Here is a 16,943-nt window from a genome sequence, read left to right as displayed (position 1 = left end):
AGAGGACAATGGATCGAATATTCAATTTTTAGGAGTCTCAGACTTTGGGGACTGGCTTAAAGGGAATGTGCAAGAATTTAGCAGTTTCTGACTGAGTTTGGGGACTTGCGCATGAAATCCCGCTACTCGTTATGTATGTTTTGAATATTGCAGACGGGGAGAAGGGATAAGGGTAGTGGGGGCATGGGAAATAAACACTCGTTGTGTTGGTTTGGAATGTAGCAGAAGGGGAGAAGGGAGAAGGGAGGTGGGGGCAAGGGGCAAGGGAAATAAACAGAATAAAAAGGGGCAGTCATATTCTTGCTAGCAGCTGGCCGGGACCAATAATATTTTAATATAAAAATCACACCAAAAAACCTCAATATATTTCATCAAAAACAAGTTGTGATTTCACTTTATATGACGCTATGGAAATCTATTATCCAATTAACAATCCCTTTATAATTTCCTACAAATTTATTGGATTAAACTGGATTTCATGCCCTTTCTTTGATAACTCTTATATTGAATTAATTGCCCATTGTCCCCTCCCTTACTCCCTGATGTTAGTAAACTTTTAAAAGTTTGTTGTCAATCTGTCCTATAATTTAGCTTCTAACGCATTGGTGCTTATTTTAACCTAACCTTATTTAAGATATTATATTATATATAAATGTATGTTATTAGAGTCAAATGGATATGTAATATAATTTGTACATTTAGTAAAAGAGCTGCTACACTCTACTAAAATGTTTTCTGCAAAAATAGTTAGCAAGGAGTTGTCTTTTTACAAAGGTCCATGACATGTAGCATTTTTGCTTAGCGCAGCTACTCTATAACTTACATTATTCATCTGTCTGTGTGTACCACTCTGTAGAAGATTTTATTTCAATAAATAAGTTTTCATTTGCTTTACAAAAATGTTCTCTATGCCTGTCTCTCTGTGCCATAAATTAAACTATATTTATATTTATGTTTGCTTTTCTACTTAGAGATGTTATCATCCTTGTTGATTTCTTTGTCAAAAAAACTTTTGTAGTCCGTGAAAGTAAAAAAGTTTCTTTTTAACACAAGAATGACAATATAAAAAAAAACAAAGCTAAAAAACAGACATATGGACAAATGATCATTTACAAACATTTAAAATATAATAATTTTTACGATATGTTTCAAGATATGTTTAGTTCTGTGTAGCGAAGCTACTCTATAATTCACCTTTTCTATCCTTCAGTCAGTCCGTAACGCTAATGGGGTAAAAGATTTTCTGACTGCTATTTATTATAGACAACTATAGATTTCTTTGACATTTAGTTTATACATTGCTTTGTCCGTTTGTCATGCTAAAAAAGAAATAACCCTTATTTTTAAAAGTTTCCTGATTTTTTAAAAGTTTTGTATATTCTATTGCTTTCTGTTCTATGTTATAGATATGAAACAGTTTAAATGCGGTTTAGCGATTTGATAATATAATTTTTAAGCGAAAATGTATGCACAATGACAAAATATCTAGTAAAATCAAGTTTTTGCTAGCAACGTAATAATGTTCAGAAAGAATTCATATTTTTATAGAATCATAAAAAGGGGTTGGAGGGTTTGAAATTTCCATGTAACTTTATCATTAGTTTGAATTTTCGCAAATTTTGAATTAGAACTCAATTTTTATCATATTAATACGTACTATGCGTTTACTTTAAACAGTTTAAATTCTTTATTTGTTCGAGGATTGTGATGACTATTCTCGTATTCATTCGAATCTGGTGGATAGGAACCGGTTCTCATCCATACGAAAAAACTAGGTCTATGTTTTTTTAGCCCCGAGGTGCCGAAGGCTTCGGCACCTCGGGGCTAAAAAAACTGGTTTTAATCTTATAATTGTACTTTCTATATCCGCGGAAAGCTGTTTATAATACGATGCGAAAAATAACTATTAACGTATAAATTGCTTGAAGTAAATTGAAATAACATTGCAAAGACTCTCATTTCCCTGTAAAACAACTGAAACTTAATACTCCTTGTTTTTAAGGCAAGAATGGCCTAAAACCTCCCCAGTAAGGTGTCAATGCCATTTTACTAATTGTTAGCTGCAAAACATTCTAAAAAAATTTTTAACAAACAGACAAACATCTTATTGCTTTGAAATATTATATACTGTTAGTAAGTGGAGAGATAAACATCTAGCATTCAATCATTCTATGCATATTAATGATGGTCTTTCTATCTTTATTATCGCTCAAAGCATTTGCAAAAGAAAAACAAATATGACTTTGGCTATTTATTTTGCGCATTTTACTTAGCAAGTTTACATAAATTAGAATAAGAGTTAGGTCAGTCGCATACATAAAATTTAACTTTGCATGTCCAGAAAGTTTATCCAAAAAAGGCCTTTATACATAGATTAGATTGGTCCTTTTTAAAGGTATTTTAGAATCGTTCTATCGATTTCAAACTTGCATGTTGATTTTTCTAACAGTTATGTTCAATGTAGAAAACGTAGCAGCTCTACAATCTTTACCAGAAAGTCTGAACGTCCATTTTAGAAATATGTTTATGATTAAGTATACTTCTAAACCAATAGGGCAGTTTTAGGCTATTTTTCTGCCCCCTTCCATTACAACATACTAGGGGTACAGTCGCTATTTCTTTATTTATCTAAATCTTTTTCTGCTATACTATTCTAAATATTTGGTAAACTTGTTTGGACACTTTTTAGCCATTACCATAAAAGCTAAAATATTCTGACTTAAAGGAAATTTTTCCACATTTTCCTTGCCATTAAAGTTAACTAGCTTCGTGTGGTGTGTCATCGTTTCCACCAATTTATCACATTATTAATTTATCAGAACCGCAAATTATCAGTAGAAAGATGGGGGGCGGGGGGGGGGGCATCGTACTTTATATTACAAGTACCAAAAAATTATATAATCACCATTATCTTATTTGTGGGTGCTTATAATGAGTTTTGATTGGTTGGTTTCAGACTAAAAGTGTTCAAACAATATAGCCAATAATTTTAGCTTAAGAAGAGTAATCTTGTTTATTATAATTGGGGATGTACATTAATCTATCGTTCATTATTGTCTTATCTCTTAAGATCCCTGACCCTATAAGTATTTGAGAATATACAGAAGAGATGTCACATCCTCCGTCTAATGTTTCCTTTCAAATATATGGTCAAGTGAATTAATTGTCTTCTTTCAATATCCAGAAAATCACTTTATGGGTCCCTACACAACCACCAATAGTATAAATGTATTACCCATACAGTACAACAACACTGTTTATCTTCATAAATTAATTCTTTTTTAACAAGCTTACTTATTTAAAGTAGCATATTAAAAATCTAGGGAGGGGGAGGGGTATGTACGGCCCGAATTTTCATTTGAAATTAGGTTGATGATTTTGAATGTATATTTATATTCTACATATAGGGTAGAAAACTGGTACATTTTTATCAAAAGATAGCTTTTCTGAAACTGTATTTGCATAATTTTAAACGTTAAACTACTTTATAACTTTGGTGTATACGTTTGTTTATGAATAAATGACGTAAATTAACCATTTCTTCCCTGTTAAATGACCGATTCTACAAGATTTTGTTTGGTGGGTGTTGTAAGATCTTAAGGGACAAGGTAATGGGCGATAAATTGATTTCCCCTATGATGATAAACAAAATTACTCTAAGTTCTTAAGCTAATTAATATGATAACGTAATTATACAATTTTGGTTACCAGTATAATTTACAGTCCAATGTCCCCTCCCTTCCTGTAGATGTTGTTATTCTTATTTAGTTATTGGCCTAGTAACAAATAAATCGGGGACAAATATATCCAAATAATGCATACTAACAATCTTCCAATGGATATTGGATATATTGATGAGGAAAGGTTGTTGTCAATTTAGAAAAAAAATAGATTCTAGTGTAAAATTCTACCTTCGTCGCTTACATAATTTGTTGGTAATATATTGGGTAATTTACATGTATTTTTTATATAAAGGAGACAAGAGCAAAGTTGGGGGAGATTAGTTTATCAACCATAGTCCTCTCCCTTCCTCATTATCAGGGGAATAAATGTTAGGTTTGATGAAAGATTTAAAATTAAATTTATTTGTTTATGAGGGAGGGAGGGGATATTTGAGTTTAAATTACACCGCTTCCCAAATTTTCATAAACAGGACATCTCATTTGTTGGCATAAAAACTTGGGAGTCCTTCATTAAATCTTAATTTGGATTGTACTAATCTTTTCCACCAATAATTTACTGAAAGGGGTAATTTTGTTTGTCGTTATTGGGGCTGTATATAAATTTATCGTCCAATCGTCCTGTCCCTTGAAATATATATTTTCATTTTTCATAATAATTATTTCTGTCTCTTGAAAGGGTCATTTTGAAGTAGTTTTGAACCACGGAAATCAGGGGGGTTTAGGATGGGGGGGGGGGGGTTTAGATTTTGGGTGGTTTCTCACCATGAAGCAAAAAAACTTACTTAGAAAAATATTGATTTCACTTTACAAATTCATAGTATTTTATTTCCGTGAAGAGAGGTACGTACATTTCTTATTTATACTTAGCTGATCTAATTGAGATTTGCTTTCAAGAGAAGCACTATATTTGTCTCGTTACTTGATTAACACCTAACAATGGATCCCTCACCCCATAGACGTTCACGTGTGGGGGTAAAGGGGTGTTTTGTTTACCCCCTTCAAACTCAGATTCCTTACTTTTTAGACCTTAATTTTTTTTAAAAAATACATTAGGTTACCTCATTCAGGCCTTTGAAAAATTGACACCCATCATTTAACTTACTAAAAAATAAAAAGCTCTTCCTCTTTCCCCCCTCCCCCCTCAAAATAAAAAAATAATATAAATTTCTTAGAGATTATGGGCAACTAAAAGCTAACACAATTTTACTTTAAATTTTGGTAGTTTGCAAGGAAAGCTAAATTTACGGTCTATTCTTATCTCTTTCCTTTTTCCTCTTTCTTTTTTCTTTCTCCTTTCTCAATGTTTCTCTCTTTCTCTCCTTATAATAATAGCCTCAAGGTTTTTCTATTATGTCGATCCCCCCTTTGCGAACAAAATCACAAAATTTAAGCCAGGCTCTTTTTCAGTATTTCAGAATTATATAAAAAAATCTTTTAATATTTTACAAAGATAAAAAAGTAAGCCTGTTTGTATAGAATTAGACGATAATTTCTTTAAGCCATGCAAATTTGAACTTACCTAATATTTGTTTGACATGACTCATCACATACACACACTAAAGGTGTAAATAATGGGCAGACTGCTCGTGGCTCTTGGCAAAATTTTTATCTTCCGTTAGCAAAATCTACAGGATAAAATTTATAAATTAATACCAGTGGTTAATAAAATAGAAAAAGACAAAATTTAAGTTGCCTTGTTGGAAGCTGCAATTTCAATATTTGTTCAAAATTTTGGTGGTTGATTGTTAAACTAAAATATTTATTACATGAGATAAAATTGACAAAATATTTACAAATAAAATATTTTTATTAATTATTATTATTGTTGTACATTAAGTAAATCGTGATGATTATGGTCGGATTCATAAAATTGTAGGTTGATTGTTGTCAGAAGACCTGTTTGGATTTTAAGGAAGAACTGAAACTGACAACTAAACGTAGCTGCGGCTGCTTAGCCCTTTGTAAATCAATTTAGATTATAATTTTCTTAATTTTTTCGTTGATGAAAAAAAGATAAGTTTAACTTTGATGAATAGATTATGTACAATTTTGTAAAAGCTTGACCTTCGGATTTGACATTGAGAGAACGGGTTCTTCCCCTCTGTTCTCCCCCCTTACCCTCTGTAATACCTTTACAAAACTAGCTTCCTCTTATTAACAGGGTTTACATAAAATTTACTTTGACCATTTGAACAGATTTTCAAATTTATCAAAAGTTTTATTCTATATGTAGTTCTATGTCATATATACACTTTTTTAAAAGATTTAATTTTGAAACTTTGAACCCTGATTTTTAAAACACAATAAGATTTTTTCTTAGATATATTTTTATCTCTAAAGCATGTTATGTTTTAGTGTCATTTTCCTACTGATAGGAAAATACAAATCTAGCTGAGAATATAAATGTAAAATTTTCATTTTATTAATGTAATGGTTTCTTAAATAAAATATAATGATTCCACCAATTAAGATTAATTGTTCGAGTCTAGAGTAGACAATTTTGTCTTGGAAATGAAACAACAGCTGAAATTCAAAAAGAAATTCTGTATACTTATGTCTGAATTATTGCTATGATAAAATCTATTTAATTTTGTTATATTAATGTATAAAATAAAATTCATGACAATTTTGCGATCATATTTTTGTAAAAAATGTGGTATTTTGGCAAGGACCAAAGTATTACTTCACAGTTGCTTTCCCTGGCTGGGTACAAAACTTGTGTTGTCTGGATCCCACACAGTGTTGTGTTGTGGGGGGGTGAAAGCAGATGACCATAGCGGGAGGGGGAGGGCTGTTGTTGAGACCTTGACGCCATCTTGGATTAGACACAACAACCACCTAAGTACCGGGGTTGTCAAAATTTACATACTCAATGCTTTTTTTTCTCTAATTTAAAAATCAAACAAATAAATCTAAAATTATATCTAACAAACAACTAAAAAATTTCCCTCATTCAAAATTAATCCTGTAGTATAAAAAAAATAAAAGTATAAAAAGGAAAAATACAAATTTCTAAATTTTGTCTACATATAATCTAAGTAAATTTAAGATCAAACTTACAACATGTAAAATGTAGCTCTTAAATACATCTTTAAACACAAATCTGTAACAATGTATCCTTTTCAACCGATGATAATCTACCATTTCAGAGCATATAAAATTTGCAGCTACCTGGTTGCGCCACGGCATCCTGTGTTACTGAGCCACTTGTCATCCCCAGTGCAGTGCACCTTCAGTACCAACCGTAAACAAAGGAAAAAATGTTGAAATAACAGCGAGTAGTGCATTTTTTACAAAGGTATTTTCCCGGATTTTGTATTAAATCTGCAGCAAAAATTAGTGAAAACGTGTGCATAAAGTTATAAGCTTTATTTTAAGCATAAATTTACAGTGATTTGATGTGTTTTAATAAGTGATTTTAACGTGGAAATAACAGTGTATCGTAAAGAAAAGCTGATGTAAAAAATCAAAATGGTGGATGATAGATAAAGTACAACATGTTTCATATAAGTATAAAAAAATAAAATCATAATATACAAATATGCATATTACTGTACCAAAAATAATACAAAATAAAGTGAGTAAAAAACAGAATAAATGAAAATACATGAAAAATTTATTTTTAAACTTTAAAGCAACATTTGAAAAATTTGTTTTATAAATTATAAAATATTAATCTTTATTTTAAATGTACAAAACATTTATGTTTAAATATATAAATGTATTATGTATTATAAATTTAGAAAATATTTAAAATAAAACAAAATATAAAGTATTGTAAAGTATGAAGTTACCAATTATTTGTTTAATTGGGTTCTACTTTTCCGTTAATATTCCTACTGGTCGTTTCATGATTATAGTACCTCCCCCCCCCCTCAAAGTAACCCATTCCTCAAACTTATATTTATAAAAAAAACATTTAACGCCGTTTTACAATTATAAAACAGCTTTTTCACTTTTTATAAAATGTGCATGAATTAAATTTAGAGAGGGGATGATTTTGGTACCGTTTACACCATTTCTTGGGGGTCAAAACACCCCAAAATAATTTATTTAAGTAAAAAAAATGCACATGTCTCTTTTTAATATTAAAAGGAAAAAAGTAGATGAAACTAGTTTTTTTTTAATGACTCTAGTTTATGTGCATAGTGCAGATTACGCAACTTTTAGATAGTTTCACACATTTTTTTGGTGAAATTTAATAAAAAAAAACTAGGATGACAACATCCATAATTAGAGAATTATACAAGTAAAATTGGAATAAATGCTCATTGGTTAAGGTAATCCTACATAAAAATTCAGAAGTCTATCTTATATGTTTAGCAGATTAATTCAAGGAATAGAATTGTGACCGTAGCACAATTAAAGTAAAAGAAGGGTGGATATATATAATGTAATTATAGAGTAGTTGTCAGTTCAAAGAGAATATAATATTTGCATTATAAACAGTTCATCTTTAATATCAACCGAGATAACCATGTTTTTACAATGGCAATACAGACATAATGTGTAACAGAGTAGCTTTGCTGGTAATGAATTAATAATTCAACCCATGCATTCTAATTAATTATGTAAGCACATTTAGATTTTTAAAACTTTAAAAATTGATTTAAATTATTTCTCTTCAGAAAATAAGGTAAGAATAAACTTAGGGTAGATTTTATTTTTCAAAAAATTTAAAGATGGAAGGTAATAAAGTTATTATTAGATCCAAAATTTTTGTAAAATAAATATAATTTATGAGTAAAATCTCCCCAAAGAACGTATAGGGGAATAAACAACCCCTTCCCCTCTTTCAAAAAACAATTTTAATAATGATTTTTTAATCCAGTATGAAGATTTAACAATCCTTTTTTTCCAAACATTTCAATGTTTTTAAAATGGCAAAAAGAACTAAGAACATAGAAAAGTTATTTTATTACTATTGTAGAATAAAAAGGATAATTAATGTTTAATTAACGGTCAAAAATACCAAAAACAGTGTTTGACGAACAGGCTGACGTACATACCCCAACTCTATAGAAGCTGTGCTACTAAATAGCAAAGAAAATTTGTGAAAATCCAGAGTTTTTAGATTGACATTTCATGATTACAATCTTACCAATATTCAACAGGGTCTAAAGGGATAAGACAATGGCCGATATAAGGAAGTACATTGTACAATTTACTACATCCCCATTGATGATACACAAAATTACCTGTTCTGTAGATTACAATTAGTGGTTGACACTCAACTTAATAAACAAACCAATCAAAATTTAATAAAAGTCCCCAAAGTTGTTGAGCCAACGAATGAACAAAGGGTTATTATAAAACTTTGGGGACTAGTGTAATAAACACCCCAATGTCCCCTCCCTCCCTGAATATTTAAGATATAAATAAAGAGGATCTAGATACATTCTCTCTAAATCAGCCAACAGGAAAACTGGAACCTAGTAAAAGTGGCTCACTCAGATTATGACGTCAAAAAAAAATTAACCAATGAGAGGCCACTATAAATTTTACCATTGGTCAATTACAGTGTATTCTGGCCTCTCATTGGTTAATTTTTTTTTTACATAATCTGAGTCAGACACTTTTACTAGGTTCGGAAAACTGTGGAGGACAATCCGGCCATAATGTTGGATAGAGAGTGTACAATCAGATATTAATATTCAAATTGTTTATAAATATTAAAGATTAGAGTAAAACCAAAGAGGTGGAAGGGGTTAAATAACTGTATGTCCCTTTCCCGAGGACCCTGTGTCGACTTTCAATCTGGTCTTTGAAAATCAACCAATTGCGTCTGGAATATTAACACAGCCAAGTCCCTACAAAAGAACAGAAAGCAATATGCTATTAGACGAAAAAGGTCCACAACAGGGGGATCCAGGTAGATGTCTGGTTACACATCTAAACTATAAATTTATTGGATAAGGCAAAGCTTTGGTAAATTATACCGTGTAAGAATTTCTTCCCTCGTATAATTTGAAGCATATTATAAAAAAAAAACATATAATAAGTTAGCTAGAAATATGTAGTTGAATTTCGAATGATAGATCTAGTTTTCGGGAAATATATAAGAATGTAAATAAACAATCTACTTGGAATTTGTTTGCCAGTTTATGGGATAGGATTAACCATCTAATTCTTATAATTCTATTCCAATATTTCCTTCGTTTACGCTTAATGCAAATAACTCACAGGGACCTAAAGAAATAAGGAAATGGCCGATAAATTGATGCAAATCCCCAATGATGATGCACAAAATAGATTGCAATAAGATATTCAACTTAATGAACTAACCAATCAAAATTCAATAGTTTTCTAAAGTGTTTAAGCCAACGAATTAGAAAAAGTTAGCATTAAACTTTGGTGACTAGTGTAATAATGTCCTCTCCCTCCCTGCATGCATTATTGCTACAGCACAAACTGATCTTTACCAAAATAAATAGCTTCTAAAAATCATCATGAAATGAATAAGAACTACAACTATTTTCTGACCTGTTAAACTTCTAGCATAATTTTGTTGACATACAATTTAAGTCGACTTTAGCGGTTATTACATTGAAAACTACACAACACTTTGATTTAGAAGTTGATTTTCACAAATGAGAGACAAAAATGGACTTACAAATTTTTATTTTAATAAAAAAAATCTAAAAATTAAAAATTTTGTAGCACCTTTATTGTGCAAAAGTATGAAATATTTGAAATTATTGTAAAAAAATCGTCGAATTACATGAAATCCTCCTCACCCCTCTTCAACATTTTCCAACTTTTTGGTCCTTTTTTATCGCCATTAATGTTGGGTTCTATTTATTATAGAGAGAGGGGACAATGGGCTGTTTATTACACTAGTCCCCAAAGTTTTTATGATAACGTTTTCTTATTTGTTGGCTTAGCAACTTTAGAAGAATTTTGATTGGTTGGTTAATTAATTTAAGTGTTCAAATGTTTCAACCACAAATTTTAACCTATACATGGGGTAATTATGTGTATCATCATTGGGGATGTATGTAAAGGGCTCTCCAGCATAACGTTACCTAATGTAAGGATAGAATTTTAGCGGGGATTCGAAAGGGATAAGACAGTAGACGATAAATCAATATCCTTCCCAATTATAATAATAAACAAAACTATCTCTTTCATAGATTAAAATTATTGGTGTAAAGTTTTGACACTATAGTTTCGAGAAAACTGATCAAAGTATCTAAATGTTTAAAGCTAACAAATAAGATACAGTTGAAACAAGACTTAAGTAAAAATATAATTTACAGTTAAATATCCCCTCTCTAACTGAGTTTTAATAATTGGAAAAACGGATTTCAATGGTTCTTCCTTTTCAAACACACGAGCTCTTGGCTTGATTTAAAACTAGTAAATAAAATTACAAGGAAGATAATAAGACGAGGAAGGGGGTGTAGGAGCTACACTAGAAGGAAATTGACTTTTTATGTTTGCAAAACTAAATAAATTGTCTTTCATGTTTCATGGCAAATTTCTTTTTTTCTAAATGAGTGCTTTTATTGAGAACATAAAGGGAAGCAAATACGCTCCAGCTTTTATTTCCCCCCCCCCCCCCCCCTGGAAAATCTTTACTACAGGGGTGAAATTTACATAGGGGGGGGGGGGTTATTACCTTTTGCTAATAATATTTTTCTTCTTTTTTAAAAATTGTTTTAGGCTCGCTAAGCCCTTTGATGGAAAGCATCCAAAAGCTGAAAGTCTGAGGTGGATTCTTAAAAAACTTTTGCCCCACTAAAATCAGTGGAGGAAACTAAAATTTTAGAGAGGATAAATTTGCCTCACTAAAATTTTAGTGGGGCAAATTTTTAAAAAAGAATTCACCTCTGGTATAATCTATTAATCTATAATTAGGGGTAATTAAATAATTAGTGCTTTCAGTCGTTTTTAAATACGCACAAAGTAAATGGGCCTTTTTATTCTATTAAAAATATATTTCATCTTTGTAATACAAGCAAGGATGAAAACATTCATAAAAACGAAACTTGATAGATAATAAATCATTGTTGGATGTACTTACTTTTAGCTTATGCTTTTAGAGTAGTAAATTTAGTAGATACATAAAAACCAACGGATGGAGTGGACATTGTACTGTAAATAACACTGGTACCCCAAGTTTTACAAACACGCTAGCTCAAAAGCCTTGGGTTGACTCAACCAATAATTCAGATCTTTGTACAGTGTGTTTTTTTTATGAGCACTTTTTTGAAAGAAATTTTACCCAACTTATAGTTATCAGAATTTAATGATTAATGGCTTATTTTCTTCGTTTTTTAAGGGACATTATGAAACAACAAAAAAAATTACAGTTTTTGTTGAAAAAGTACAGTAAAGTTGAAAATTAAAAACTTAGGTGTCAACATATAAAAATGGTTTTAGCGCATTTTTCTTAAAAAAATGGATTTTCTGTAGTCGACTTTGGGGGGCCAGTACTCCCTCCCTGGTTGAGATATGACCTTCAAACTTTGATATGTTCTAGTACATGTCCCTAATAGTATCTGTATACATTTTTAGCTCTATATCTCAACTTTGAAGTGTTTACCAGCCATTCTTGCAAAAGGTTGATTATTTGAGCATAAGAAAAATGCGCTAAAACCATTTTTAGATGTTGACACCTAAGTTTTTAATTTTCAACTTTACTGTACTTTTTCAACAAAAACTGTAATTTTTTTTGTTGTTTCATAATTTCACTTAAAAAACGAAGAAAATAAGCCATTAATCATTAAATTCTGATAACTATAAGTGGGGTAAAATTCCTTTCAAAAAAGTGCTCATAAAAAAAAACACTGTATTAGGATATTTTGATTATTAATATTATTAGGGATGTACATCAATTAGGGATAAGACAATGGACGATAAGTCTATTGTCTTATCCCTTAATATCCCTGCTTAAAATCATCTGTTCAAATTATACAAAAGCATTGTTTTTTTCTTTATTTAAAAAGGGATCAGACAATGGCCGATAACTTAATGGGAATTGTACATTCCCAATGATGATACACAAATATACTCGTTCTATTAATTAACTTAATGAACCAATCCTTCAAAATTCAATAAAAGTCTTCAAAGTTGCAGAGCCAACGAGAATAAGAAAACATTATTATAAAACTTTGGGGGCTATAAATAAACAGCCTAATGTCCTCTCCCTTCCTGAGATTTTCCAAATATTTTGAATGCTAAGATAAAAGCCCTATCGACAGCCCAAATATCCCTTATTTTTGTAATATGAGGAGCAATATTACTCTATAATTTAGTAGGTACTAGTACAAAATATTTTTTTAGAATTCCTTTTAGAGTATATATGTACAAATTTGGTACATAAACTAAAACCATTTAGTTTTCAACTACTTAATCTTACTAGTTTGTTTAAAAACTTTTGGTATTTTATTCGATTGTGATTGATTGATTTCTATCTTTTAATGTACAGAAGGGGTAAATTTGTTTATCCTCATTAAGAATTTACATTAATTGTACATTGTCTTATCTCTTAAGAACCCTGGATTTAGCTGTATTTTATTATTGCTGCGCTATCATCTACGTTAAACTGTATGTTTACTTTGTAACGGCATTGTCCTTGTTTAAAATTGAAGTACACTTTTTCATGATTGCAAAGCATCTTTATGCCAGGGATCTAAAGGGATAAGACAAGGACCGATAAATTAATATACTTCCCAATGATGACACACAAAATTTCCCTTCTGTTGATTACAATTAGTGGTTGAAACGTTTGGACACCAAACTAAATGACCGCACAAATCAAAATTCAATAAGAGTCCCGAAGTTTGTTAGGCCATCGAATAAGAAAACGTTATTATGAGACTTTGGGAACTGGTGTAATAAACAGCCCAATGTCATCTTCCTCCCTGATCTGGCAGGCGGTAGAAACCAGTGCTGTGAAATTGCTAGCGGCTGACAAAAAATTGTTGCATTGCGAGAAGCGCAGCTTCTCTTTAACCAATGGCGGACGTAAAAATGGACTTACAAATCAGTTCAGCAACTAGCTGGCAAGCTCCTATCATTTAGTGCTCTGTTTTTAAGCGAAGCTTCTCTAATATTAAGAACTTAATCGGTTCGGAGGTTAGCAAGATCTTAATGAACACACAAAATAACATACTACTTTATATAATAGGAAAGCAATATTTAATTATTAAGTATTATCATTTTATCTCATATAGCTATTTTTCAAATTTCTTTTTTTTTGTATAGACTCCCAAAATGCATTTTCCTAATATAAAATCTGCCAATGAAATTGTATACGAGGAAAAATGTTCACATATTCAATAAACGTTATAGGTGTGCATGTCTAGATATTAACATGAGTTGCCATATTTCATTCTGCAATTAGAATTCTGATTATATAATATCAGGGCTTGGCAGCCGCGAATTGGAGCTTAATTGGCTGCTAACGCCTAAGTGTCGAGCCCTGGATTATATTACTTGGATGATGGCAAAATCAGGAATCTTAAGGGATAAGACAATGGAAGAATTGATAAAATCCCGTTGATGATAATCAAAACAAACCTATCTCCACATTAAAATTATTGATTGTAATTCTTAGCCACTACTATTTTGGAACCAATCAAACAAAATTGTAAAAAGTACTAGAAGTTTGTAAGCCAACGCATAAGATGACATAGTTTTAAACTTTAGGTACCAGTGTAATTTCCAGTCCAATGTCCCCTCCCTACCTGGAAAAAAAACAACGACTATCAACAAGATTATTTGAGATAGCAAAATTAACATCTTAAATTTCTTCAAATCAGCCTAGCCTCTTTTTAGTAGCGAAGCTCCTCTATAATTCACTTTGTCTGTCTGCCAGTCCGTAACGCTATGGGTGAAATGTGATTTTATCAGCTGCTATTAAAGGAAGAGAGCTTAAATCTTTAGTTAAGATTCTCATGACATATGCGCATTCTATACATTGTTTTGTCCGTCTGTCTGTTGGTCATGCTTTAAAAGATTTAAACTTTTCTTAAAGTCTCGTTATTTTCTTGAGGTCTTACATATTCTGTTCCTTTTTTATTGTTATAAGAACTAAACATCTGATCTATAACTCACTTAGTCTGTTGCCTATTCCATGACTTTTTGTGTGCTTTGCTACTTATGGATGTTGCCATCCTTGTTTTAAAAATTACTGTCCTTAAGAGACAATAAAAAATTATTTTAAATAATTTGAAAGTATTGCTATTTTCTATTTAGGATTTATTACTTAATTATTTAAATATTTCAAAATTTCAAACCTTTAATTGTTTAAATATGGACAAGACAGAAACCGAAATAAATGTTTTAAAATGTAAAGCTACTCTATAATTAAGATATATCCGTCAAAAATGGTTATATATAAAGTGAAACTTTCAAACATTGGAAGGAAAATAGAAAATTAGTATTATCAAGCGAATAAAATACTAAAAATGTTTCGCTTCATTTTTTTGTCTTTTTATTTGTTCGAGACTGGGATTTTGGCGAAAAAATTCTTTTAGCATGTTTGTTTACAAAAAAAATTACTTCAAATGCTGAAAAATTTAACCTAAGTTATAATCATTTTGATTTCTGTATGTCTATCTTTGCTAACTTGCGGAATCAAAATAATTTTAGTTTGTTGTTTATGTGTAAAATTTATCATTGGGTAGAATTTTCCACAGAAGAATAAAGGGAAGAATATTTTTTTCAGGGAGGGAGGGGACACAGGGCTGTTTATTACACTAGTCCCCGAAGTTTTATAATAAAGTTTTTCATTCGTTGGCCTAACAACTTTGAGGACTTTAGTTGAATTTTGATTGGTTGGTTAATTAAGTGAAGTGTCCAAACATTTCAAAACTGTAAATTGTAATCTACAGAAGAATTATTCTTTGTATTATCATTGGGGATGTACATCAATGTATCGACCATTGTCTTATCCCTTTAGATTCCTGATATTGCCCTATCCTTATTTAAATCAGACAGAATTTGAATGCAGACAAAATGAATTTCTGTTTCTCGATGAAATTCTAAATAATTTTCACCTTCAATATAAAACAAGGAGAATTTCATAACTTACACAGCTTCAGCAATATAAAAAGAAAAATAAATTAAAACCCAGAAATCACAAGAGATAAGACAATGTACAATAAATTGATAAACCTCCCCAATGCTGAACCACAAAAGTACCCCTTATGTGGATTTGAATTATTGGTTTAAAAGTTTGGACACTACTAATTTTAAACCAACAAATTAAAATTCAGTACCCAAACTTTTTTAGTTATCTTATAATATAAGATAACAGGGTTATATAATTTTGTGTACCAGTCTAATTTAATTGTCCCCCCCTTCAAAAAATGGTAATTTTTAAAGCAAATTTACATTACAAATGAAAATTGGTCAATCTTATGCTCTTTAATTGGAGCAACATACAGAATTTGTATTCTTAATAGAGCATCTCCTGCTTCGTAGGGTCTTAGGTATAAATTACTACGGAGGGACGTACGGACTTTATAGAGTAGCTGCGCTACTCCATTATTTGCCCTTAGGTTGATCTATGGATTGTTACATAATCTGTCTATCTGTAAAATATAACTCTGTAAATAATCATCTTAAAAAACTCGCAGATAAAGAAAAAAGTAAATAGATTAATTATAGGGGATAAAAAAACTCCTATTTAGTGGAGTTTTATTATTCTTTGGTAATGGGTTGTCCTAAGATTAGAAATATTAATGATAATGTTATCTTTTTCAAGGGAAACTGTTTAAAGGTCCTTGAAAGTGAAGTTATTTGCTAATTCGCTTTCAACTGTTGACTATTTAACCATACTAAGATATTTTAGAAATTTAGGTATAAATTACAAAATTAAATAATATTTTATATAAGTAAAAAAAGTAGAACAATTTTAAAACAAGAGTTATCTTTGTTTTTTCCTTAAAATTGCGTTGCAATATGAAATTGTAAAAATAAACCAAGGATAAATATATTCAATATAATGAATGTAAATAGAATGAGTAGTATGTTTAATTCTTGGATAAAGCAGTAATGTTTTTTGTTCGTCCTTTAAGATCTAATTAACAAGTTACTATTATACCTTCTAAGTTTTCAATATTAGGAAAGCTTCTTTTAGGTCCTAGGATTGTTTTTTTTTATTTTATTATGAGGGTTGATTGCTTCTAAGCTATTTACTGCCATCTCCATCCTTCCAAGGGACCATTGTGAAGAAAATTTTAAAAAATCAGATATGGAAATTTTAAAAATAGATAGACAGTCAGGGAACCAAAGAATTTAAGAGGA

General features: G+C 30.5%; 1 protein-coding gene across 2 annotated transcripts in view; it reads left to right on the top strand.

Moving 5' to 3' along the window:
• The first annotated feature begins 6,867 nt into the window (after positions 1 to 6,867).
• LOC145318727 (uncharacterized) overlaps positions 6,868 to 16,943 on the top strand; it is a 35,410-nt gene continuing 25,334 nt past the window's right edge. For both annotated transcript variants that reach the window (XM_080160214.1, XM_080160215.1), the window contains exon 1: positions 6,868 to 6,981. The gene's annotated coding sequence lies outside the window, so the exon portion shown is untranslated. The remainder of the gene's footprint in view (positions 6,982 to 16,943) is intronic.

Source organism: Acartia tonsa, chromosome 5 (assembly GCF_053477335.1).
Source record: "Acartia tonsa isolate MP-2025a chromosome 5, ASM5347733v1, whole genome shotgun sequence".
NCBI lineage: Eukaryota > Metazoa > Arthropoda > Copepoda > Calanoida > Acartiidae > Acartia > Acartia tonsa.
Note: the sequence above shows the minus strand (reverse complement) of the source record. Positions and strands in the feature narration are given on the sequence as shown.